General features: G+C 37.8%; 1 long non-coding RNA gene and 1 pseudogene across 2 annotated transcripts in view; one reads left to right on the top strand and one right to left on the bottom strand.

Annotated features, from left to right (window-relative positions):
• The window catches only part of LOC144372089 (mitotic checkpoint serine/threonine-protein kinase BUB1-like), a 205,918-nt pseudogene that overhangs the window by 149,268 nt on the left and 31,140 nt on the right, over positions 1 to 25,510 (bottom strand). The gene's annotated exons all lie outside the window — the stretch shown is intronic.
• Positions 3,353 to 6,839, top strand: LOC144372090 (uncharacterized). Its single transcript, XR_013432143.1, has 2 exons — positions 3,353 to 3,696; positions 5,774 to 6,839. It is a non-coding gene; the product is annotated as an uncharacterized LOC144372090 (long non-coding RNA).

The raw sequence follows: 25,510 nt of genomic DNA on the forward strand, positions 1-25,510 counted from the left end.
TGGGACTGTAAATTAGTGCAAACACTATGGAAATCAATGTGGAGATTTCTCAAAAGACTAGGAATGGAACCACCATATGACCCAGCTTTACCACTCCTCAGTATTTACTCTAAAGAATTAAAAGCAACAGAGGCTGAGTTGTGGCTCAGTAGTAGAGCACTTGCCTACGATGCATGAGGCACTGGGTTCAATCTCTGGCACCATATAAAAATAAAAGCAAATATAATAAAAGTATTGTGTCCATCTACAACTAAAAAAATTTTTAAAAAAGAATTAAAGGCGTTATACTACATTGATACGTGCATACCAACATTTATAGCAGTAAAGTCCACAATAGTCAAATTATAGAATCAGACTAGGCATCCATTAGTGGGTGAATGAATAAAAAATTGTGATATATCTATACAATGAAGTTTTATTCAGCCACAAAGAAGAAAGAAATAATGTCATTTGCAGGAAAATGGATGGAACTTGAAAATATCATGTTAAGTAAAATAAGCCATGCTCAGAACGTCAGGAGTCATTTGTTTCCTCTCTTATGTAGAAGCTAGAGAGGAAAAGGGAAGAGAAAGCTGAGTAAGGAATCTAGTGAGAATGGAAGGGAGATCAGGAAAGGTAACAGGGGGAGGGAAGATAGGAAGGAAACAGGAAATACTGGAGAATGATATTGGCCAAATTTCATTGTGATGTTGTGTGCTTGTACCAATATATAACAACAAATCCCACCATTATGTACACTTGTAATGTACCAATAAAAATATAAAAAAAAAACCCAGGAAGCTATGGTGGGGGGTTTTGGGGGGGATAGCTCATATCCAAACCACAATACGAAGTAGATCCAAAGCTTTTTTGAAAGAAAAAAATTTGGTCATGGTAACATCATGGAGGATATAGGATGCTCAGTTTTTGGCAAGAATGTATATCAGATTCCTAAATTTCCCCAACACTTTCAACTCTGCCATCTGTATGTCGGGGATATAAGACATAAGTATTTTCCTTCACTCAACAACACAGAAAACTGGCTTTTAGTCACTTGTCACTATGAACTGACTGACTGCAATTCAGCACTTGCCAGAAGTTTGCTTGTGACATCTGATGCGGGGGTGGGGGGTGGGGGTGGGGGTGTGGCAGGGAATAAGGAAAAAATGTAAGAAAAATGTAAAAGATTGTGAGAGTTCTATTTATCCAGGCTTCTAGGGTCTCTAAGTTATTAGTGTGTGTGTGTGTGTGTGTGTGTGTGTGTGTGTGTGTGTGTGTTTTCTTTGTATTTAAAACAATTCAAAATGAAAAAGTTAAAGAAGCTGTACCTGGAAAGGTGTTTTAGTCAGCTTTTTCACTGCTGTGACTAAAAGATGGACAAGAACAATTTTAGGGGAGGAAAAGTTTATTTAGGAGCTCAGGATTTCAGAGGTCTCAGTCCATAGATGGCAGGCTCCATTCCTCGGGGTCCAAGGTGAGGCTGAACATCATGGCGGAAGAGTGTGGTAGAGGGAAGCAGCTCACATGATGATCCGGAAGCAGAAAGAGAGAGAATGGAAGGCATTATATTACATGGAAATATGCATACCAACATTTATAGCAGGAAAATCCACAATAGCCAAACTATAGAACCAGACTAGGCATCCATTAGTCTGGTTCTATAATTTTGGATATATATTTGTATCTAGCAAGAAAGATGCTAGGTAAAAATATATAATGTATCTTTCTAGATACAAATATATATCCCAAAACCACGCCCTAATTCCCACCTCCTCCAGCCACACCCCACCACTTCTGTTACCACTCAGTTAATTCACGGGTTGGGTTAAGGCTCTCACAATCCAATAATTTCTCCTCTGAACCTTCTTGCATTGTCTCACCTGTGAGCTTTTGGGGGACACCTCATATCCAAAACATGACAAAAGGGAACTAGGCATTTGGATTAGTTATAAATCACCTCATAAATTCATATCTGCACTTCTACCCATGGAATTTTTGAAATTTGACACAGGTCTTTTTCATTATCAATATTAACTTATACAAATCAATGAGTTCTGCTGCGACATGTACATGTGTATATCATGCTTTAATCATATCCACCCTCTCTGTCACCCTCTCTTGCCCTACCCTTTGTCCTCCCTCTCCCAGGCCCTCTTCCTCTTCCCTAATAGCCCGTCTTCTACCTTCAGTTGACATAGGTTTAGAGTGAGTGGCCATTGAAGGGATCACAGAAGAGGATTCCAACCAGAGGAAGGGGCATACATATGCAGAGAGATAGAGACAGGAGAGTATTTGGTTCATTATTGGTTGCTCACTTATTTATCCAATAAAAATTATTAACATCTACCATGTGCTCAACACTGACATAAGTACTGGAAATTCAGTAGTGATTCAATAGGCAGACAACTTTCTTGTCTAAATGGAGTTTTCATTTTAGCGAAGGAAGACAAATAATAATAAATAAATGAATGAGTAATATATAAGGAATATTCAGATAATCAGGAGTTGATTTGTTTTTTTTTTTTGTGAGGCTTGGAGCTTATACATATTTGGGGTACGCATTTAGAAAATAAAAGCAAAATGATCTTCTGTGGCCAATTTTACAAAATATATGACCATGTGAAATACATCGTTAGAGCCTTTCCCAGGGCCCAGGAAGGAGCTTGAACAAAATGAGATCTGATGTTGATGCTTCATTGGCTTTGTGGGAAATCTGCTCAAGTGTCTTGGTTTGGATTTCTCCAGAGGAAGAACTGGGTAAGGATTGGAGTATAAGTGGTTGATATGGAAAATAACTCCAAAAAAAAAAAAACAAAAAACAAAAAACAACACTGGCAGGTGATGAGGAGTGAGGCAGGGAAGGAATGAAGTCAGTGAATGTACCTAGTCCTAAATTGGGGAACTAGAAGATGGCATAGAACAAGACTTAGACTTACAACACTGAAGGACAGGGGAACTAGGGTATATTTGCATAAAACTATCTCTGCTCTGTCAATGGTTGAAGTTTGCTCCGTGGGACATTATTCCCAGGGCACTTCTGGCCTGCAACAGGGCAGAGTGGATGCTAGCCAGCGCTGGAAGTCAGACTAGCATGCACTGTAGTATCAAGAGATAGGAGGCTTGGTGCTGCAGACAGGGCATGGGTGTCATCTGACCATCTGGAGCCACTTATGCCCAATAATTAGCTTTGTGGCATCCTGTCATCAATTCTTCCAGGTTGGCCAACTAAAAGTTCTAAAAAATAGACTTACAACAGCATGGAGGGAAGCTCATGCAACAACTCTTTCTGCTGCAGTTGTTACTCAAATTGCAACTGATATTCACTTTTTCCTCTTCATCTACTCTGGATTGCTCTCAACCTTGGCTCACCATTCTGGGGGCTAAGGTTGCTTTCCTAATGGAAACTCTGACGTTTTCCTGTGAGGAGTCTGAATCCTTAATTACTGTGTACTTGCCATGTGTGGTTGCTATGTATGGACATGTGAATCCTTGAGTGCCAGACATATTCTTCCTGCCCTGATTATGTAGCAGCAATCTTATTCTCTCATGATCATGAGGGTCCATTACTTCTATCGTACAGCAACTTCACTCTGCCTTCTGATGCACATGGGAAGTCTCAGATGGCAACGGAAGCTCTTGGTTCACTTACTCAGTTCCTTTGTAGAGTGGCCTCCCAAGGAATCAGGACCCGTGGTCCAGCAGAGTCTAAAATTTCAGGTAAAGGAACTATTTCCATTCTTTGCTTCCAAGATCCCTGTATGCTACTGAACAGTGACAAAGCACTACTTCATGACCATCAGTTCAAAGCAATTTTACCCTTTCAACACAGATGTAAAAGAAATTCTGCAAGGGCACATGCAGGTAGAAACAGGTTGCCTAAAAGGAACAAAACAGACTTAAACCTCTGTGAATGGCCGAAAAAATTGGATCAATGTCAACAATGCTTGTAGACAAGACTGTGAAACTAGAGAATTTTATGCTGGGTCAAATTGTCATTTGTTGGGAAGATTAAAGGAAGAGGTTATCCTAAGTGCAAAAGCTATGATAAAATACTTATACTGAGGAGATATTACCTAGATAATACTTTTGATAATCCAGTTCAGCAAGAGATAAACAACACAAAGTTTAGAATTTAAGAACACATCCAGAGCACTTTGCCCTACAACAATCTGTTGTCAAGGTCACCTGTCTGGAGGGAATTGTTCCTCCCAGCAAGGAGATGTTAATGAATGGCCCTTGTGTGGCTCCCCTCCTGCCTTTCTGGGCAGATATGGAAAATAGGGAGAAGTACCCCTGGATGGCTCCTTTCCTGCCTTTGGCCAGGTAAGTAAGATAAGTGGAGGAAGGGACATAAAAAGAAAGGAAACCTAAAATCTTTAAAAGAGGCAAAACACCTCCACACCAGCTCTGGACCCCCTCCTCTCCTTAGGAATCTCTCTTTCTGTCCTTTATACTAAAGTTTTTGCTCTTGAAAAAAAAAAAGAATTAAGAGATTATGGCATAAAACTAGTTAACTTAGGCTAATAATACCAAGGGCAAACTTTATTGTAAACCCTGAAGAAGCCTACATAAATGGAGAGATATATCATATTTGGAGATGGAGAAACAGTTTCCATGGGTGAGGAGTTCAAGTAAGATTTTGCTAGGTTCTAGCCTCAAGGTGTCCCAAGGCTGAAATCAAGGTTTCAGCCAAGAGCGTGGTCATACCTGGTCCTTGGAGTCTTTACCTAAAGGTCACTGGTTGTTGACAGAATTCAGTTCATTATGGTCACAGGTTGGAGGTCTCTGCTTTCTTGTTAAACTGGGATTCCTTCATATATTGGAGGCTGCCACATGACCCTTTCCCCAATATGGTGATTTGTCCTGTGAGGCCAGCAGGAGAATCTTCCACTCTGAATCTCTCTTTCAGGAAGGGCCCAGTGACTTTGAAGTGCTCATCCAATGAGGCCAGGCCCACCCAGAATAATTTTCCTTTTGATGAATCCAAAGTCAGCTGATGAGGATCCTTAATTACATCTGCAAAATCATATCAGCCACAGGCTATAATATAATCATGGGAACAACTTATCTGTCATAGTTGCCGGTTGAACACTCAAGGGGAGGCAGTCTACAAAGTCTGTACAATAACAGACAGGAATCTCGGGGGCCATCTTAGAATTATAACTATAATAGATTCCATTATATTCAAGGGATATGTTCCCAAACCCACTGTTTGGATGCCTGAAACCGTGGATTGTACTGAACCTTATAATTTAATGCATTTTCCCAACACACACACACACACACACACACACACACACACACACAACTTTTGCACTTTGAGACTACTAGTAAGTAAAATAAAAGCTAGGTAGAGCTACTGTGATAGCTTACAGTCAGCTCTGATAACAGATGCTAATCAAGTAACTACCAGGCAGGGAGTATATAACATGTATATATACATGTATATAACATGAATAGACTAGTTCAAGGGATGCTTCAAAACCTCTAGTGGGACAGAGTGGGATGGTATGAAGTTTCCTCATGATACTCAGAATGGCATGCAATTTAGAACTTATTAATTGTTTATTTCTGGAAATTTTCATTGGACTAGGCTTTGGACTAGGTTTTTTGGTAACCAACCACTAAAATGTGAAACCATAGGTAAGATGTCTACTTATGGTACCACCGCACAATCAACCTGTCTTTTCACTAGCTAACTACATTGTATTTTTTTCAGTCAATTCCATCTATACATATATAGTCAAAACTTGAGGAAATTCATTCACAACTTTCTTGTCATTTTTCCCTCTAGGCCCTTTGGAGAAGTATAGCCCTTGAACAGAATAAAGGGCAAGACTAACAGTATTCAGGAAGGAATGGCCTCATGAAGCCACAGATCAGCATAAAGCAAGGAGCTCTGAGCCTTCTTTCCAAGTGGGGGCTAATGGCTGACGCCCAGCACCCAGCCGGAGTCAGAACTTCAGCTTCCCCAGAAGAATAACATTTCATTAGACTTCCTTTTTCAACGATGAATATGTCTTCATTCTCTTGGGGATTTCAGCAATTAGATTTCTGAAGTATTTCATACAAATTCAAATGGCCTTTTAAAATGACTGGAAGGAGGAAGATAAATCGTTCACAGAATTTTTAATGGGAAAAGTCATTTCAGTATTCTTTTGGAGATGTACTTCTGGGCAAAAGTTATTCATTGAAAAACCTTGATGCTATTCAAATATGAACCTGGGGTAAAAGAAGAAAGATTTTTCTGCTTTTGTGTGAGATTGGTATATTCAAGTCACAGCGAGTGATCCATTTATTGTTATACCACAAATGATAGATTATATTAGCTGTTTTTGGTGATTTGTTTTATCATTTATTAACTTAATGAATATGATTTTTCGAAAAGAGGTTTGATGTTGTAAGTAATATAGTGGTGGTAAGGATGAGGCAGGCCTGTTCATCCTGGGTTAAATGAGAACACCTTAATTTTTATAACTTAAAACATTATCCCTTTATACAAGGATTAGGCTCAATGTCAGGATTCCCATGTTTGCCCAGGATGGTTTGTTAAAGAGGAAGTATTTTTCATTTGGCTGAAAGTAGCAATTTAGAGGAAAAAAAAGCCTCATGAAATTTTTAATGACTGAGGAAATGAGTTGGTGGTTTCTGCTTCTAAGAATGTATAAATGAACTAATTGGAAATGAAAGAAATAGCCATAAAATTATTTCTCAATAAAAGAGCACACGAACTGGAGTTGTCAAGAATTTAGAACCTGGTCTAGATGATATATGCGTATTTATTGTATGTATGAAATAATCAATATGCTCCATCTTTTATTCTAATGAATATCAATAAAGATAGGACTGTCAATAACATACCTAACTCCTAGGGAAGCCATGAATTGCTGACTTTTTATGAAAAATAAAAGTCATCAATCAACTACAAAGAAAAGGAAAACATGTTCAACATTAGATTTTATGATATCATATTCAGAAATGCACATGTCAAAAATGCAGTTTCTTACAGACAGTCTATCTTAAAAACAAATCAAAGAGAGATCCTCTCTGGAGAGATTAAACCTAATTTGAATAGGGTTCACTCAGTAAAGAAATCATATGTGGACACTTCCAGGAATAATGATTTCTTTGATAATTTTTTTCCCCCAGAACTGGGAATTGAACTCAGGGGCACGTGACCACTGAGCCACATCCCCAGCCCTACTTTGTATTTTATTTAGAGACAGGGTCTCACTGAGTTGCTAAGGGCCTCACTTTTGCTGAGGCTGGCTTTGAACTTGAGATCTTCCTGTCTCAGTCTCCCAAACCATTGGGATTATAGGCGTGACCCGCCGCACCAGATGATTTCTTTGATAATTACTGAAAACAAAGTTATTTTGTTCTGCTTTTGTGGTGCCTGTATCTCTCTCAGTGCTACTAATTCACTACTACCAGATTTCTTTTCTTTTCTTTTTTTTTTTTTTTTTTGGTTGGTGTTGGGGTTTGGCATCAGGGCATCTCTGTCACAGACCTATCATTGCTATCACTGAGCCACATCCTCAGCCCCAGGTTTCTTTCTTTTTTGGGGGGGAGGGGTCCCTGGAGATTATAGGGGATTGAACCCAAGGACACTTACCTATGGAGCCACATCCCCAGCCCTTTTTATTTTTTATTTTAAAACAGGTCTCACTAAATTGATCAGGGCCTCATTAAAGTGTTGAGGCTGACCTTGAACTTGTTATTCTCCTGCCTCAGCCTCTGGAGCTGTTGGAATTACAGGCAAGCACCATTGCATCCAGCTCGTTTTTTAATAGAAGCAGGAAATCCAGGTTTTGTATTTTATATGAGATCTTCTGATTTTTAAATGTGACTCAGGTTTTACAAGAGTGCTTGGGGAATCTGGCCATTGTCAGAATGTGATTATAACCACAGACACTTTGGAGACTGAGACAGGAGCATCACCTGAGACCAGGAGTTTGAGGTCAGCTTGGGCAACACATGGAGACCCTGCCTTTTAAAAACCCCAAACAGACAGACAGACAAGCAAGTAAAGAAACAGAAAAGGATGTTTGTGGAAAAACCAGCCTCTACCTCAGAGCAAAGCCTATCCAAGGAAGGAGCACTCCTAGACACATTCCCACCCTGCTAAGTTGTTTATCTACAAATAACAGGAGAGATCTGCTGCGCCAGGTGTCCCTGACTCAAGTCAGGCTAGGTGGGGACCCATAGCAACCCCCTAGCAGCCACCAATCAGCGTGAGACAGGGAAATACCTGGGATGCCAGATGACCCCCCAGTAGTTTATGGTGGATGATAACGTATTGGGAAACCATGCAGTTCAGCACAAACACCCCTCTTGGCTTAAACCAATCAGTTCAAACGAATCCTCCTATTGCACTAACCAATCACCCCTACCCAACTTATTCTCACCAGTGAATGTGCTAATCATGTTTTAGAGTTGTTTTATGATTTTCCCCGAGGTGTGTGATAATTTGCTAAGAGATGCTATGATGTATGTGAAGTCCCTGCCTTCCCTAAAGAGAGTATAAAACTGCTGCAAACCCTGGGCTCCGGGCCTCTCAGCATCACCAGTTGCTGTGCGCCCGTGGAGGACTGAGCTAGCTCACCATAAACTCCTCTTTGCTGCTTATATTGATCTTGGTCTCTGGTGGTCTTTTGGGGGTCCCGAATTTGAGCATAACATTTTGAACCAAAGGAAAGCTGTGTGTAGCCCATAGGGCTGAATTGACAGAGATGTCCTGGGGCCTGATGCTGACATGAAGGAGCAGGTCTGGGCCCCCGTGTTCCTAGCCTGGCCCCTGTCAGGGATGACTTTCCATCTTCTGCACCTCAGATTCTGGGGATCTGATGACATCATCTCCGAAGCACCCTTCTCTGCTCACACTTAGAAGAATTATGTTTTCTATTTTGTGACATGCTGTTTATATGTTTCTTGGTGAATCTTTTATTTTGTACTCACAACTCGTGAGTTGTGTGATTTCTCTTTTACTTTTCTCATGCCTGGTTCTTTCATGTGGATATTCAGAGCAGCAGCATGTCTCCTTGTTTCTTGTCACTCTTTTGTTTTGACATTTGAGGCTTTTCAAAGATTCATTGCCTAACTTATAGTCCAAAGAATGAAGCCCCATATAACATCCACAAAGAGAATTAGCATCATTGTTATTTTCTCTGTTCCTCCCTTCCTTTTTATTTGGTGTGAAATGATCTCTTAGGCTATGATTAGGTAGCAGGAAATAAAGCTAAAGTTAGTCATGAATGGTAGATTTCCAGGCATTCAGTTTCCATGTCACTTGAAACTGTGTATAAATTCAGAAATTCTAGCATTAGCTGTAGTAATTCCAGTTTTGCAGGCAGGCCACAGAATCTGACTTTTATCAAGATTGATTTCTTAGATTCCCGGAATTATTTTCCAACAATCTGGGATTGGAATGCCATTTAAAATAATATAATACCATTTAAAAGTGACACTCAAGTGTAAGAAAACCAATACGAATTAGACAGTGTCCTTCACCTTTTGTTAAGGTCTCTGTGCTTCACATTTGCGGTGCAAAGGTATCCTTAGCAACCAAGATCGTTGGCTTCCTGTATAAAAGAAGACCCCAGACTGCTCTGACATCTACAAGCTCAGCAGCTGCTTGACTTAGGGTTTGCTGTTCTTTCCTTGTGATAATAAGTGTGCAGATGGCAAGACCTGACAGCGAAGGCTTAGGAATAATAAATGGAGTGTGCTTTAGGCCACGTGCTTGGTGGTCTCCCCTTCCCAGCCCTTTCTCCTTTTCTTTCAACAAAGACAGGAGCCAGGCTGCCCATCAAAAGGAAGCCTGGCAATTCATTATGGTGTTAGAGAAAATGAAGGAAAACTAACAATGCGCATGGTGCATTTAAAGAATTCAGAATGAAAACGGTCATGTTAAGCACTGCCTAAAACAAAAGGTATGTTCTTACATGTTGTCATAATGAAAAAAAATGCTTACAAATGATCATTATTGAAAAAAGAATGATAATTAGAAGCAAATAATTAGCCCTCCCTCTGACAAATGACAATATTTGGGCATACTTGAGAAGACATAATAAAGGAGAGTGTTTTCTAATTTTTGTTCTGAAATTAGTGACTTTTTCAAGCAAAGGGAGTTCCCTCACCTTTTTGGAAGATTTTTTTTTGTATTTTTTTTCCATTAAAAACTAGGTTGGGGAAATTTTTGGAAGGAGGTTATTATTTTCTAAGTTCCTTAGAGATACTGAAGGCCTTTTCTCCCAAAGGAAATTGGAGGAAATGTCTCACTGTGATACCACCAAGAAACATACTCCTCCTCGCTCACTTACAATATGTCAGAGCTACCTACTACTTTTGAGGCTAAGTAAAGTAGGAGAGGAAGATGGAAGATAAAACAAAAACCTCTCAGTTTTGGTCCTTTTGTTTTGAGTTGCCCTCACCCACATCTGCTTTGGTTCTCTGGCACCTGCCAAATGACAGAGATTGTTTCTAGAATTGGTCATTCACATTTCTATTAGAAACCTCTGTGCTAACAAGTTATTTCAGAATTTTTTTTCACCTTTGCTTGACGGGCCATTAAATAACACTTATAATTCAGACTATGCTTTAGATTTCCATTTTTCCTTCAGTTTTTTTGTTTTTTTCTTTTCTTTTTAAATTTTAATGTTTTGGTGCTGGGGATTGAACCCAAGGCCTGTACATACTTTACCACTGAGCTACACCCCAACCATTATTTTTCCTTTTTAAAATTTGTTCTAATTGGTTGTACATGAAAGTAGAATGCATTCTGATATATCATACATAAATGGAGTATAACTTCTCATTCTTCTGGTTGTACAGGATGTAGAATTACACCAGTCCTATAATCACATATGCAGGTAGGCTAATAATGTCCCACTCATTCCACTGTCCTTTCCACCCCCATATCCCTTCCTCTCCTAATCCAAAGTACCTCTATTCTTCCCTAGCCTCCCCACCCCATAGAGAATTAGCATCTGCATATCAGAGAAAACATTTGACCTTTGATTCTTTGTGATTGGCTTATTTCACTTAGTGTGATATTCTCTAGCTCCATCCATTTACTGGCAAATACCATAATTTAATAATTTAATTCTGCTTTATGACTGAGTGTGTGTGTGTGTGTGTGTGTGTGTGTGTGTGTATGTATATATATATTCCATTATGTATGTATACCACATTTTCTTTATCCATTCATCTGTTGAAGGGTACCTAGGTTGGTTCCACAGTTTAGCTATTATGGATTGTGTTTATAAACACTGATGTGGCTGCATCACTGTAGTATGATGCTTTTAAGTCTTTGGGTATAAACCAAGGAGTGGGATAACTAGGTCAAAGTGTGGTTTCATTCCAAGTTTTTTGAGGAATCTCCATACTGCTTTCCATAGTGGCAACCCCTTATTTTAAGTGACAGAAATAATTGTACCTATTTATGAGGTAAAATGTGATATCTTGATTCATGTCCACGTGTAATGTTCAAAGCAGAGAAATCTTGGTATTGACAGTTAGTACAGCCACTTTGGAAAATAGTATAGAAAAGCCAAAAATAGAGTCACGCCATGATCCAGCAATCCCTGATGGGTGTGTATATAGGAAGGAATTGAAATCACTGTGCTGAAGAGAAGTCTGCAGGATCCTGCAATCTGTACACGTGGTAAAAAGGGGAATTCATAACCCACTTGAATCAAATGTATGAAATATGATATGTCAAGAGCTATGTAATGTTTTGAACAACCAATAAAAAAAAGAGAGAGATGTCTGCATTCCTGTGTTCACAGTAGTAGCCATGATGTGACCTCCTACCTCCTAAGTAGAATAAGGACAGGCAGCCCAAGTAGCTCCTTTGGAACGAAGCTGCCCAGGCTCATAGGCAGCCCTCTTGTCTCTTCATGAAATGTTGAAAGAAGTAATAAGTCCGCAGGGGAGTTTCTCAGATCTTATGCTCTTATAGAATTCAAATCCAGTTTTATAATCTAGCTTATGAAAATCCAAGATGATCTTCCACACCAGGCACCTTGGCATAGCCAAGTGTCTGGAGGAGTGATGTGCATGTGGAAGGTGGGGCACTCTCTGGTTGCAGCACGTTTGCTTGCACCTGTGGTTTTGCTTTTTAAACCCATATTTGACTCATTGGGTTTCTTTCTTATTGATGAGTTCCCCTTGAGGTACTAATTAAGTATGTCTGTTATTTTTCTATCTGAAATGACCAAAGTCATTCATATTAATTAAGTAAAAAGTTACAAATTCCTCTTATGTTCTTTTTCAATTAGGAATTGTACTCCCACTCCCCCAAGACAATGGCAACCTTCTTATATGTGGAGTAGAACTCATGTATCACCCAGGAGATAAAGCATAAAGCAAAGAAGTCTGACTCTCAACTTGGGGTCTACTGTCCAACAGAGACTCCTTCAGGCTTGAGCCTTCAATTACCAGTCCTTAACAGTGAGGAGATTCCCTTTCTTAAAATGTCACTTTGCTTTACGTGGAAAGATGGTAAGTTCCAGAACACAACCCAGAACAAACAGTATCAAGTTCCAGTATCAGAATCAAGCATACCACAAACAGCAAAATAACCCCCCAAAAAATCTGTTTTTTTTTTCCTTTACTAATGTATTCAGAGGGCTGGGGTAGTGGCTCAGCCGTCAAGCTCTCACCTAGCACATGCAAGGCCTTGGGTTCGATCCTTAGCACCACATAAAAATAAGTAAAATAAAGAAAATATTTCAAAAATAATCAAGTGCCTCCTTGATACAAATTTTATATATACAGTAGTGATAAAATAAATGCTTTGTTTGTTTTTGTGGTACTAAGATTTGAACCCAGGGCTTCATACATGCTAGGCAAATGCTCTGCATTGAGTAATACCTCTCTCCCCCAGACCAATAAATGCTTATTTTCCCATTTCAATTTTTGTTCTTTCTGTCTCATGAGGGTTTCTGTAAAAACAGTGCATTTCAAATTGATATTGTAGATTCCAGATTTGCCTCATTTTTACATAGGCAGCAATTGGAAAAAACAACAGTTATAGTTTAAATAATTGAGGTATTTATTGAAAGTGAAAGATATGAAAATTGAGGTTCCTGCTTAACATTATAAATAGTTTCTGGTACTAGATGGCTGTGGCCACACACGACTATATCTCCAGGAGAACTGGGCTGGCACAAAATAATGACACACAGACAGAGAAATACCTTTTTCTTTGTGTTCTGTGACGGCCCCTCTGACCCAGCTCCCACCAAGGAGGCGAGGCAGACAAGAGATAGAGGGATCACATCTCCAGCCTGGGTTTAATTAATGGGGGGAGCTAATCCATGGGACATTTTATCCAAAAAAGAAAAAAGGATAGGATTATAACAAACAGGAGGGTGTAATTCAACCCCATTGGGTGACATACACTTCACAGAGCTGCACCTTTCTCATCCTGCGGCTTTTGAGAAAAAGCCCCAACCTAGAAAAGGCCAAAGGCTATGGTTTTGGCAGTGAGAAAGTTCTTCAAAAGGGCCACTAGGTGGCGGTGCTGCACCGCAAGTGCGAGAACATGGCTCTACACTTCCTGGGAAATAATTCTACAGACAACTTTGATTATCCTGGAACAATTAGGTTAGCCCAAGCAGAGGTGGACTTCATTGTTATATATCTAGCAACCAAAATTTATTTTAAAATGTTTTTAAAATTGGTGCATTATGATTATGCTAAGTGAAGCTAGTCAATCCTTAAAAAACAAATACCAAATGACCCCTTTGATATAAGGGGAGTAAACAAGAACAGGGTAGGGACGAAGAGCTTGAGAAGAAGATTTACATTAAACAGGGATGAGAGGTGGGAGGGAAAGGGAGTGAGAATGACATATAAGAGGAAAGGAGGGGTAAGACAAAATAATACAAATGGAAGAAATGATTTACAGTAGAAGGGGTAGAGAGAGAAAAGGGGAGGGGAGGGGAGGGGAGGGGGTATAGTAGAGAATAGGACTGACAGCAGAATACATCAGACACTAGAAAAGCAATATGTCAATCAATGGAAGGGTAACTGATGTGATACAGCAATCTGTATACAGGGTAAAGTTGGGAGTTCAGAACCCACTTGAATCAAACTGTGAAAGATGATGTATTAAGAACTGTGTAATGTTTTGAACGACCAACAATAAAAAAAATTGGTGCATTATAGTTGTACATAGTGGTGGAATTTGCTGTTACACATTTGTACATGCACACAATTTAACAATATAATTTGGCCAATAGAATTCCCCAGTATTTCCCCTTTTCTTCCCTTCTTCCCTCCTCCTAATCCCTTTCCTCTACTGATCTCCCTTCCATTATTGTGAGATCTCCCCCACCTTTCTTTTCCTTTTTCCTTTGTAGCTTCCACACTTCAGAGAAAATGTATGAGTTTGGTTTATTTCACTTACATAATATGCTCCAGTTTCAATCATTTTTCTGAAAATGGCATAATTTTTTCTCTTTTATGGCTGCATAAAACTCCATTGTGTATATATACCACGTTTTCTTTATCCATTCATCAATTGATGAACACTGAGGCTGGTTCCATAGTTTGGTTATTGTGAATTGTGCTGCTATAAACATAGGTACGCACACATATCACTGTAGTATGACTTTAATTCTTTAGGATAAATACAGAGGAGTGGTACAGCTGGGTGTTAGGGTGGTTCCATGTCTACTCCTTTGGGCCACCTCCATGTTGATTTCCATTGTGGTTGTACTAATTTACAATCCTACCAATAGTTAAAAGTGTTCCTTTTTCTCCACATCCTCTCTGGTATTTATTTTTATTCTTTTTATTTATTTATTTATTATTTATATAATATCAGAATGCATTACAATTCTTATTCCATACATAGAGCTGAATTTTTCATATCTCTGGTTGTATACATAGTGTACTCACACCAATTCATGTCTTCATACATGTACTTTGGATAATAATGATCATCACATTCAACCATCATTAATTACCCCATGTCCCTCTCTTCCCCTCCCACCCCTCTGTCCTGTTTAGAGTTCATCTATTCCTCCCATGCTCCCACACCCTATCCTACTATGAATCAGCTTCCTTATATCAAAGAAAGCAATCAGCATTTGTTTTTTGGGGATTGGCTAACTTCACTTAAATTCCATTGTATATATATGCCACATTATTTTTATCCATTCATCTATTGAAGGGCATCTAGGTTGGTTCCACACTTTAGCTATTGTGAATTGTGCTGCTATAAACATTGATGTGGCTGTGTCCCTGTAGTATGGCATTTTTAAGTCCTTTAGGTGTAGACCAAGGAGTGGGATAGCTGGGTCAAAATGTGGTTCCATTCCCAGTTTTCAAGGAATCTCCAATCTTTCCATATTGGCTGCACCATTTTGTAGTCCCACCAGCAATGTATGAGTATGCCTTTTCCCCACATCCTTGCCAACACTTATTGTTGTTTATATTCTTAATAGCTGTCATTCTGACTGGAGTGAAATGAAATCTTAGAGTAGTTTTGAATCTGGCAACCACATTTTCTATTAATCCTTTTTGGGGGGCTATAATTCATTGAAACAAACCATTGTCTGTGTAAAGGATACTGTGACTTTTTGACAAATCAGAAGGAAACTCAAGGACAAAATTCAGATTTTTGTCAAGATTATTAGTAACATTTTATTTGAATTTTTAAATTAAATTAAAAATTTGTTTTTAGTTGTCAGTGAAACTTTATTTATTTATTTGTGGTACTGAGAATAAAACCCAGTGCTTCACACATGCTAGGCAAGTGTTCTACCACAGAGTTACAAGCCCAGCCAAACAGCATTTTTATTTTTGACATTTATTTATATTTTCCATGGATTATTAAAATTTTTCTAAGACTGAAGGCACAAATGCTAAAAGAAAAAGTGAAGAGTGAGCTCATGATCTTGGTGGCACCAGGTGGCCTGAATTCCACCATGGCTTCCGAATAAGCTGGCAGGTGGCTGGGTGAGGATTTAAGGTCCCTTCTGATCCTAACAGTCTATTATTACCCATTGGGTTTTGTGTGTGTGTGTGTGTGTGTGTGTGTGTGTGTGTGTGTGTGTGAGTTGGGGATGGAACCCAGGGTCTTGTGCTTGCTACACTGAGCCACATCTCTCAACTCCAGTCTGGATTTGCAAAATGCTTATGTGTAGGAGATCCTGAAAGCTATTTAATTTATTTTCACAGTTTTCAAATGGTGTATGTGTGACTAATGCTTTTGTTTAACTTCAGAAGTGATTTTGTATTCCTGGAATTCCAAAATACAGAATGAGAATGTAAAAGTTTTAGTTAAATAGAAAATGGAATTGTGTATTTTGATATCATCTTGGTACTTTATCTTTGCTCTAAATGTTTTAGAAACCACTGGCCGTCTATTTGCAACATTCAAAACCACATTAAAATTTTAGGATCACAAATATGACATTTACAAATTATATAAAAATTTCTCCCGAGGACATGATCTATTTGTGTATGAATATATATGTAGATACACACATACACATACACACACACACACACACACACACACACACACACTCCCATTGAATTGATTTATTCATTAAGTTTCTTTTAAATCATTTATTCACTTATGGAGATTCTGCCTTCAAGGTTCAGCTTTCTGGTTAGACAAATAATTGGGAACGTGTGGTATATTATAAGATATAATAATATAACGTGTGGTATATTATAAGAACGTGTGGTAAGTGATGTAGGTGAAGAAACACAAGATTCTCTGTGAGAACATAGCAATACAGACAAAAATCACTATGCATGACAACTTCTTATAAGGAAAACCTTCATGTTAGATGAGATTATACATTCAAGTTTATAGAAAAGTAATATTTTAACAAGAAACAAAAAAAATGTGTTTCCATGTTAAATACTTTTTCTCCTGGAATCTGAAAACATGTAAATTTTTTGAACACTTTTATCATAGTTGCTAGAGGAAAGCTATAGAAATTAATGCTGAGGCAATAGTTTCGTTTAGTTATCAAATTATGCACAGAGTTGCATCCAAAAATTTAAAAAAAAAACCTTTTAGATATCAATAGACTTTCTATTCTCTGAAACTTGTTTGCCTGTAACTCATGGAGAATATAATTTCTTTAGGAGAATTATAACCTCTTTATTAGAACTGCATAATTTTCCCAAAATTGAAATTTAAAAAGCAACCTTTTGCATTTGCAATATAGACCATTTCAGGTTCTTGACAATTTGTGCTTATATAAGAAATAAATACATTGAAATCTGTCATTCATACTATGAACAACAAAGAAAAAGAAAAAATATTCATAGAACCAGTGATTCACAGTTATTTTTGTTGGGGTAAAAAAAACATCTCTAAAGAAGGACAACATTTCAATGAACAAATGCCACCGTCATGGAATGTCACAAGCTGTCTTCTTAACTGAATGGAGGAGGAAAAAGGTTTTTTTTCACCCCAAGGACAGTTTTGATGCAATTGAATTATAACATTTACAAAATCCTACTGATTGTTGATGAGAAATGATTTTAATGATGATTCTTTGTTTGAGATGCACATATTCTACAACTAGCTTCCCTTTTACTCCCCAAATAGAATGTTTGAAGTTTGATGTCAATCTTGATTGACATTTTCTATATTACTTTCTTTGAGGGCTAGATCCAATTCTAGCAACCTCTTGTCTTTCAGGGTGTGTATATTAAATCAAAGAATGCTAGAGGTGGACATAGCTCTAAAGGTCATTTAATCCATTATTTTGCAGAGTTTTGTTGCATATCTGTTTGTGTATAGCACAACCAGAAGTCAGGATAGAGGGGAAAGTACAAGAGACTTTATATTTATAAAGAACTTGCTGCGACAGCCATAGAATACATGAACACATCTTAATTATTTCAGTCCTCAAAATAATCCTATATTATAGGCAAATCCCTATTCTTGTTTTTTCCCTGGCTTTATTGAGGTAAACTGATGAACGAAATTGTATAAGTTTAAGGTGTCTGGCATGATTATTTGATATACATATATATCTGGTAGGATGACAGGTAGTTAACACATTCATCTCCTCATCTAGCTACCATTTTTTTAAAAAAATATTTATTTTTTAGTTATAGTTGGACATAATATCTTTATTTTATTTATTTGGTGCTGAGGATCGAACCCAGGGTCTTGCATATGCTAGGCAAGTGCTCTACCACTGAGCCACAACTTTAGCCCCTGTTTTTGTTGTTTTGTGGTGAGAAAATAGAACACTTAAGGTCTAAGATTTAAGGCACGAAGCACGTTCACAATATTGTACAACCAACACCACAATCCATTTCTAGAACTTTCTCATCATCCTAAACAGAAGCTCTGTGCCAACTCCAAGAATGGGATCCTAATTGAAATGTTTGTACTCCATGTATGTATAATATATCAAAATACACTTTACTGTCATGTGTATCTAACAACAACAACAACAACAACAACAACAAGCTCTGTACCCATTAAGTGATGACTTCTCATGCCTCCTCTATCCCATGTTGGGAATCTCTACTCCGCCTCCTGTCTCTAATACGCCCGATGCCTGTTTCAGATACCCAGCATAAGTAGAATCATGAAATATTTGTCTTTTTTATGTCTGGCTTATTTTACTAAGTGTGATGCTTTCAGGGTTTCAAGTTCTGATAGCATGTATCAAAATTTCACTCACTTCAGCCAGGTTTGGTGGCACAGGCCTGGAATCAGAAACTCAGGAGGCTGGGGCAGGAGGATTGCAAATTCAAAGCCAGCCTCAGCAACTTAGTGAGGCCCTAAGCAACTTAGTGAGATCCTGTATTAAAATAAAAAATGTAAAAAAGGGGAAGAGATGTGGCTCAATGATTAAATGCCCCTGGGTTCAATCCCCAGTACAAAAATAATCACTCATTTTTATGGCTGAATATATTTCATTATAAGTATATACTATCTTTTGTTTACTATTCATCTGGAAATGGAAAATGGAATTATTTTTATCTTTCGGTTATTGTGAATAATGCTGCTACGAACAGGGGTGACAAATACCTAAAATGCAATATTATAATACCGTCACTGATAGTGATAGTGCATATTTTCCTTTTTAATTCTTTTAAAATAAATATTTCTGCATGTTTGTCCTTTCTAGTAAGTCTGAAAATAGTTTAGTAGATTTCTCCTCTCCAACCTCAAATGATTTTGAAATTTTGTTTGCTATCATATTGAAATTATCTATTAAATTTGGAGGAAATTTTTAATAATATTTAGACTTCCCATGCAAGAATTAAGACTTGCCTTCATGTTATTCAGATTTAAGTAATTAAGACCTTGGTAGAGTTTTGAGGTTTTTTTTTAGAATAATTATTTTTCATTTTTTGTTAAGTCTATTCTTAGGTGTGTTATAATTTTGTTTACTATTTGGACTGGGTATTAAACCCAAGAGTGTTTTACCACTTAGCTACATCTCTAGTCTTTGTTTTCCTTTTTTAAATTGTATATGGACACAATACTTTAATTAATTTATTTATTTATTTTTATGTGGTGCTGAGGATTGAACCCAGTGCCTCACACATGTGAGGCACACACTCTGCCACTGAGCCATGACCCCAGCCCTCCAGACCTTTTCAAATGTTATTTTGAGACAAGATCTCACTAAGTTGTGAAGGGCTTCGATAAGTTGCTGAAGCTGGCTTTGAACTTGTGATCCTTTTGCCTTGGTGTCCCAAGCCATTGGTATTATAGGTGTGTGCCAACATGCCCAGCTGAGAGGTCTATATTTAATGGGAAAAGATCATTTTAAAATATTAAGTTGTTCCTTTATAGCCATATTTAGGAAATAGCAGCCTTTATCTTAGAAGCAGATGACTCTTTTTTTCTTTAGGAAAAAATCTTTATGGATTTTTGGGTCATGAAAGTCCTACACTGGTGAAAGATGAAAAAGGAAAATGAAGCTTTCCTGCCTAATAAAATAAAAGGAGAACATTCCTAAAGTCTACCTTAAAAGGAAGAGTATGGAGAACTCCAAAGGGGGAGTCCCATACAAATATAACTGCTGAGAAATTCCCGTACAAGAACATCTAAGGATCAGTAGTAAGTAGTATGAAAACATAAGTTGATTCTTATTCTGTGCTCTGTTGTGATCTGTTCCAAGAGAAAGCAAATTGATAGAAAAATTGAAGTATAGTAAGGCCCACAGATGAGGAATTTCATTATTGGCATTGAAAAGACAGTTTATTACTCACAGTTCCCAAGAGGAGGGAACATGCCCTGCACTGGGAGGGAAACACAGAAGTCAATGAGCAGAGGAGGGGAAAGGAGGTTTAGGATTCATTAGTTTGGATAATTTTGGCAGGCTCTGGGGGCACAGGGGTTGTTGCTACTCATCTGGAATTTATCCCTGATAAATTAGGTCATGGGAATAGGGGCCTGGAATGTGGGAGCCCGAGAAAGGAAGTTGTTGGACTGGAGGTGTGGACAGTGGATTGATTGGCTTGCATTTATCCCAGGAAGAAGAGAAGGCACAGCAAGGGAGGCAGGAGATCAAGGCAAGATGACTCAGGCATGTTATTGGGTTGTCCAGAACAAGGCAAATCCGGCAAAACATGAATGGCAGATGTTAAAGCATTGAGTTTACACAGCTAGAAACAGGGTTGATTCACGATTCTCCTCAGTTTCTTTAAATCTTCAGCAAAATTCTGTTATAAGCAACTATCTTATGTTGATAGTGCATTGGAGAATAAAGGCTATTTTCCAAGATGCTGCTGTAGAAAGTGAGAGGAGTAGGGAATCTGAGTGAGGGGTACCCAGGAGAAACATAAGCACTACTCAACAAGAGTTCTCAAAATTACTAAAGGAGGGTTATGGACATCACGTGGGGGAAAGGCTCAAATCACTTTTCTTGGAAAATAAATGCCTTTGGAAGGCTGGAGAAGTGAAGGGAACCCAGTGTCAAGTTTTGGATCATGATGGTAGAAATTTTAAGTTTTTGGTCCTTTGAAATCCTTAGGAGTGGTAAAGGTTGGCCTTTTCTAAAGCAGGAATCCTATACAAAAAAAATGATGATTAGGGGCTTTAAAGGTCATGGTTTTTGTTTTGAGAATCTGATAATAATGATGCATTCTCTTTCAATAAAAATGTACAATATTTTATATATCACTTCAGGAGGTTAACTAAAGCTCTACATACAACCATAGATGCCGGTCCATGAACCTTGGGTAAAACTTCTCTGCCTTAGAAATCATAGTAAAAAAAAAATGAGCATTTTTTACAGGTGTGGTGGTGCACACCTGTAATCCCAGTGACTTGGGAGGCTGAGGCAGGAGGATCACAAGTTTGAGGCTAGCCTCAGCAACTTAGTGAAACCCTATGTCAAAGTTAAAAATAAAAAGGGCTGTGGATGTAGCTCAGTGGTAGAGCACCCCTGGGTTTAATCTTTAGTACCAAAAAGAAGACGGAAGAGAAAGAGGAGGAGAAGGAGAAGTGGGAGAAGAAGAACGAAGAGGAGAAGAAGAAGGAAAAGGGGGAGGAGAGGGTGAAGGAGAAGGAAAGGGAAAAGAGGAGAAGGCAGAGGAGGAGGAGGGAAGAAGAAGAAATAATAATGAACACAATATGTTCTCTAAATTGGTCAGGACTGGTATTATTAGGCATCTTATACCACTGTATATTAATTACAATAACCACTTCTTAAAACTTAACCCTGTTGGTTGGGTCCTTACCAATAATGAAATACAAAATTGAGTCAACTTAAAATAATTGAAATAAGTCTTTTGTAAGAACAACTTTCTATTATTTAAAAAAATATTTTTAGTTGTAGATGGACACAAACCTTTATTTTATTTAATTTTTTTAATGTGGTGCTACAACCCCAGCCCCCTATTGCTTATTATTAAGGACTTATTATTTTCTTATAAATGGTCAAGTTAAGGACTTATCACGTATCCATGTTTCTATCTGAAAGTATGTATCATATCAGAAAATCTGTTTTTTTTTCAGTTTTGAAAAGAATGCAAGAAATATCATTACAAAACAGAAGATTTTATCTTCAAGATTGAAGTTTTCTGAATAGTTCAAATAAAATAAAAGAAATAAAGAAATAAATCAAGAAATAATAATCACATAATGGAATAATCAAAGGCTGGTTGATATTTTTTGTGAAATTTTAATGGCAAGTAATTTGATAACTTAATGCTGGCCAGTACCTGCTCTGGGACCATGAATTAGAAGCAATTTCTCTGGTAAAATGATACCTACAGGGAATAAAACAAAACAATCTTCAAGTTTCTTTAGATACATTTAAAAGTCCATTTATTGGCCCAGGCCCTGACCCAGAACTGCCCTGCTAACCAACAGACCCATGCTGGAGCCCAGGGTCCGGCCTCAGATAGCCCCTGCTGACCAGCATGGGACCTTGGCCAAGGTTAGGCCCAGGACTGCCCTGCCAGTCAGCAGACTCACACTGGACCCCAGGCCTCACCTACCTCCATATTGGGACATTGCAGCCATTGCCATAGCCCTCCACACTCAGTAGCCTCCACCTTGGGACAATAGATAGGGCCTGGAGGCAGCTGCATCTCTGAACAGGCAGCCCACTCTTTTGGTACCATCTCTGAAAGTGGTTGCATCCACCTTGGGACAACCCCATGGCTACCTTGAGTTACCTCTGCTATTGCCATCACCACCTGTTGCAGTAGCATTTATTGTGAGACACCGGCTGGGGACTAGAAGCCCAACACCAAGGTGAGGTACAGGTAATCTGTAGGGACACTACAAGATTATAGGGTAGAAACTATAATACCTCAGATCTACATTGCAAGAAAGGAAGACACATAGACAACATGAAAAAACAATGGAAGAAATTGCCCCAAATAAACCAAGATACTACAGTAATAGAATCCATGAACACACAGTTGATGATGTCAGAGAAGGAGTTCAGAATGTACATAATTAAAATGTATGAATTAAAGAATGATCTAAGGGAGCAAATACAGGCCAAAATCGATGACCCCAACAGAGATAAGAGAGCAAATAAGGCAACCATTTATCACACCAATAAAGAGATAAGGGAGCAAATACAGGTAGAGAGAGAGATTCTGAAAAAAAATCAGAAATTCTGAAAATGAAAAAAACAATAAGTGAAATAAAAAACTCAATAGAAAGCATTACCAACAGACTAGATCACTTAGAAGACAGAAGTTCAGATAATGAAGACAAAATATACAATCTTGAAAATAAAGTTGACCACAGAGTGAAGATGATAAGAAACCATGAGCAGAACACCCAAGAATTATGAGATAGCATCAAAAGACCAAATATAAGAGTTACTGGGATAGAAGAAGGCACAGAGATTCAAACCAAAGGAATGTATAATCTCTTCAATGTTATAATATCAGAAAATTTCCCAAACATGAAAAACGAGTTGGAAAATCAAATACAAGAGATTTACAGGACATCAAGTACAGAATTACAACAGATCCACACCAAAGCACATTATAATAAAAATGCCTAGCATGCAGAATAAGGATAGAATCATAAAGGCCTCAGAGAGAGGAATCAGACCACGTATAGGGGAGACCAATTCAGGTCTCAGCAGATTTTTTCAACCCAGACCCTCAAAGCCAGGAGATCCTGGAACAACATATACCAAGCTCTGAAAGAAAATGGATGCCAACCAAGAATCTTATATCTGGCAAAATTAAGCTTCAGATTTGATGATGAAATAAAAACCTTTTACGATAAACAAAAGTTAAAAGAATTTACAGCAAGAAAGACTGCACTACAGAGCATCCTCAGCAAAATATTCCAGGAGAAGAAAATTAAAAACAACAATGAAAATCAGCAAAGGGAGGAACCACACTAAAGGAAAGACCAATTAAAGGAGAAACCAAGTCAAGTTAAAAAGCAAAAATAAACCAAATGACTGGAAATACAAATCATATTTCAATAACAATGCTGAATGTGAATTGCCTAAACTCATCAATTAAAGGACATAGATTGACATATTGAATTTAAAAAAAAGACCCAGCAATGTGCTGTCTTCAAGAGACTCATCTCACAGAAAAAGATATCCACAGACTGAAGGTAAAAGGATGGGAAAAAACCATATCCATCACATGGACTGTGTAAACAAGCAGGGGTTTCCATCCTCATATCAGATAAAGTGGACTTCAAACCAAAGCTAGTGAAAGGGATAAAGAAGGAAATTTCATACTGCTTAAGAGATTCATACATTTACAAGACATAATCATCATAAATATCTATACCCAAACAGTGGGGCATCTATGTATATCAAACAAACTCTTCTCAACCACAAGAAACAAATAGACCGCAACGAAATAACACTGGATGACTTGAACACACCTCTCACACCACTGAATAGCTCTTCCAAACAAAAAATAAACAAAGAAACTATAGAACTCAATAATATAATCAATAATTTAGACTCAACAGACATAATATAGACTATTCCATCCATCAATGAATGAATAAACGTTGTTCTCAGCAGCACATGACTCCTTCTCCAAAATAGACCATATGTTATACCACAAAGCAAGTCTTAGAAAATACACACACAAAAAAATAGAGAATTTACCCTGTTTTCTATCTGACCATGATGGAATGAAATTAGAAATCAAAGATAAAATATAAAAGAGAAGCTACTCCAAAACCTGGAGACTAAACAATACTTTATTAAATGACACATGCATAACAGAAGACATCAGGGAGGAGATAAAAAAAATTCTTAGAGGTAAATGAGAACTCTCATACAACTTATCAAAGTCTCTGGGACATTATAAAGGCAGTGCTAAGAGGAAAGTTCATTGCATTAGGCTCATTCGTTAAGAGAAGAAAAAAATCAACAAATAAACGACCTGACATTACATCTCAAAGCCCTAGAAAGAGAGGAATAAACCAACACCAAAAGTAGTAGAAGACAGGAAATAATTAAAATCAGGGCAGAAATCAATGAAATTGAAACAAAAGAAATAATTTAAAAAATTGACAAACTAAAAGTTTTTGAAAAAAGAAACAAATAAAACCCTTAGCAACCCTAACAAAAAGGAGAGAGAAAACTCAAATTACTAAAATTCATGATGAAAAAGGAAATATTGTGACAGACACTATTGAAATACAGAAGACAATAGAAACTATTTTGAAAATTTATACTCTAGTAAAATAGAAAACCTCGAAGATGCTGACAAATTTCTAGAGGCACATGATCAACCCAAACTGAGTCAAGAGGACATATACAATTTAAACAAATCAATGCCAAGCAAGGAAATAGAAGATGCCATCAAAACGTACCAATCAAAAAAAGCCCAGGACTGGATGGATTCACAGATGAATTCTACAAGACCTACAAAGAAGAATTAATACCAATACTTCTCAAATTATTCCATGAAATAGAAAAAGAGGGAACCCTTCCAAACTCATTCTATGAAAATATTATCATCCTGATGCCAAAACCAGGCAGAGACACATCAAGGAAAGAAAATTTTATCCCTGATGAACATTGATGCAAAAATTCTCAATAAAATTCTGGCAAATCACATA

This window comes from Ictidomys tridecemlineatus, chromosome Y (assembly GCF_052094955.1).
Source record: "Ictidomys tridecemlineatus isolate mIctTri1 chromosome Y, mIctTri1.hap1, whole genome shotgun sequence".
Lineage (NCBI taxonomy): Eukaryota > Metazoa > Chordata > Mammalia > Rodentia > Sciuridae > Ictidomys > Ictidomys tridecemlineatus.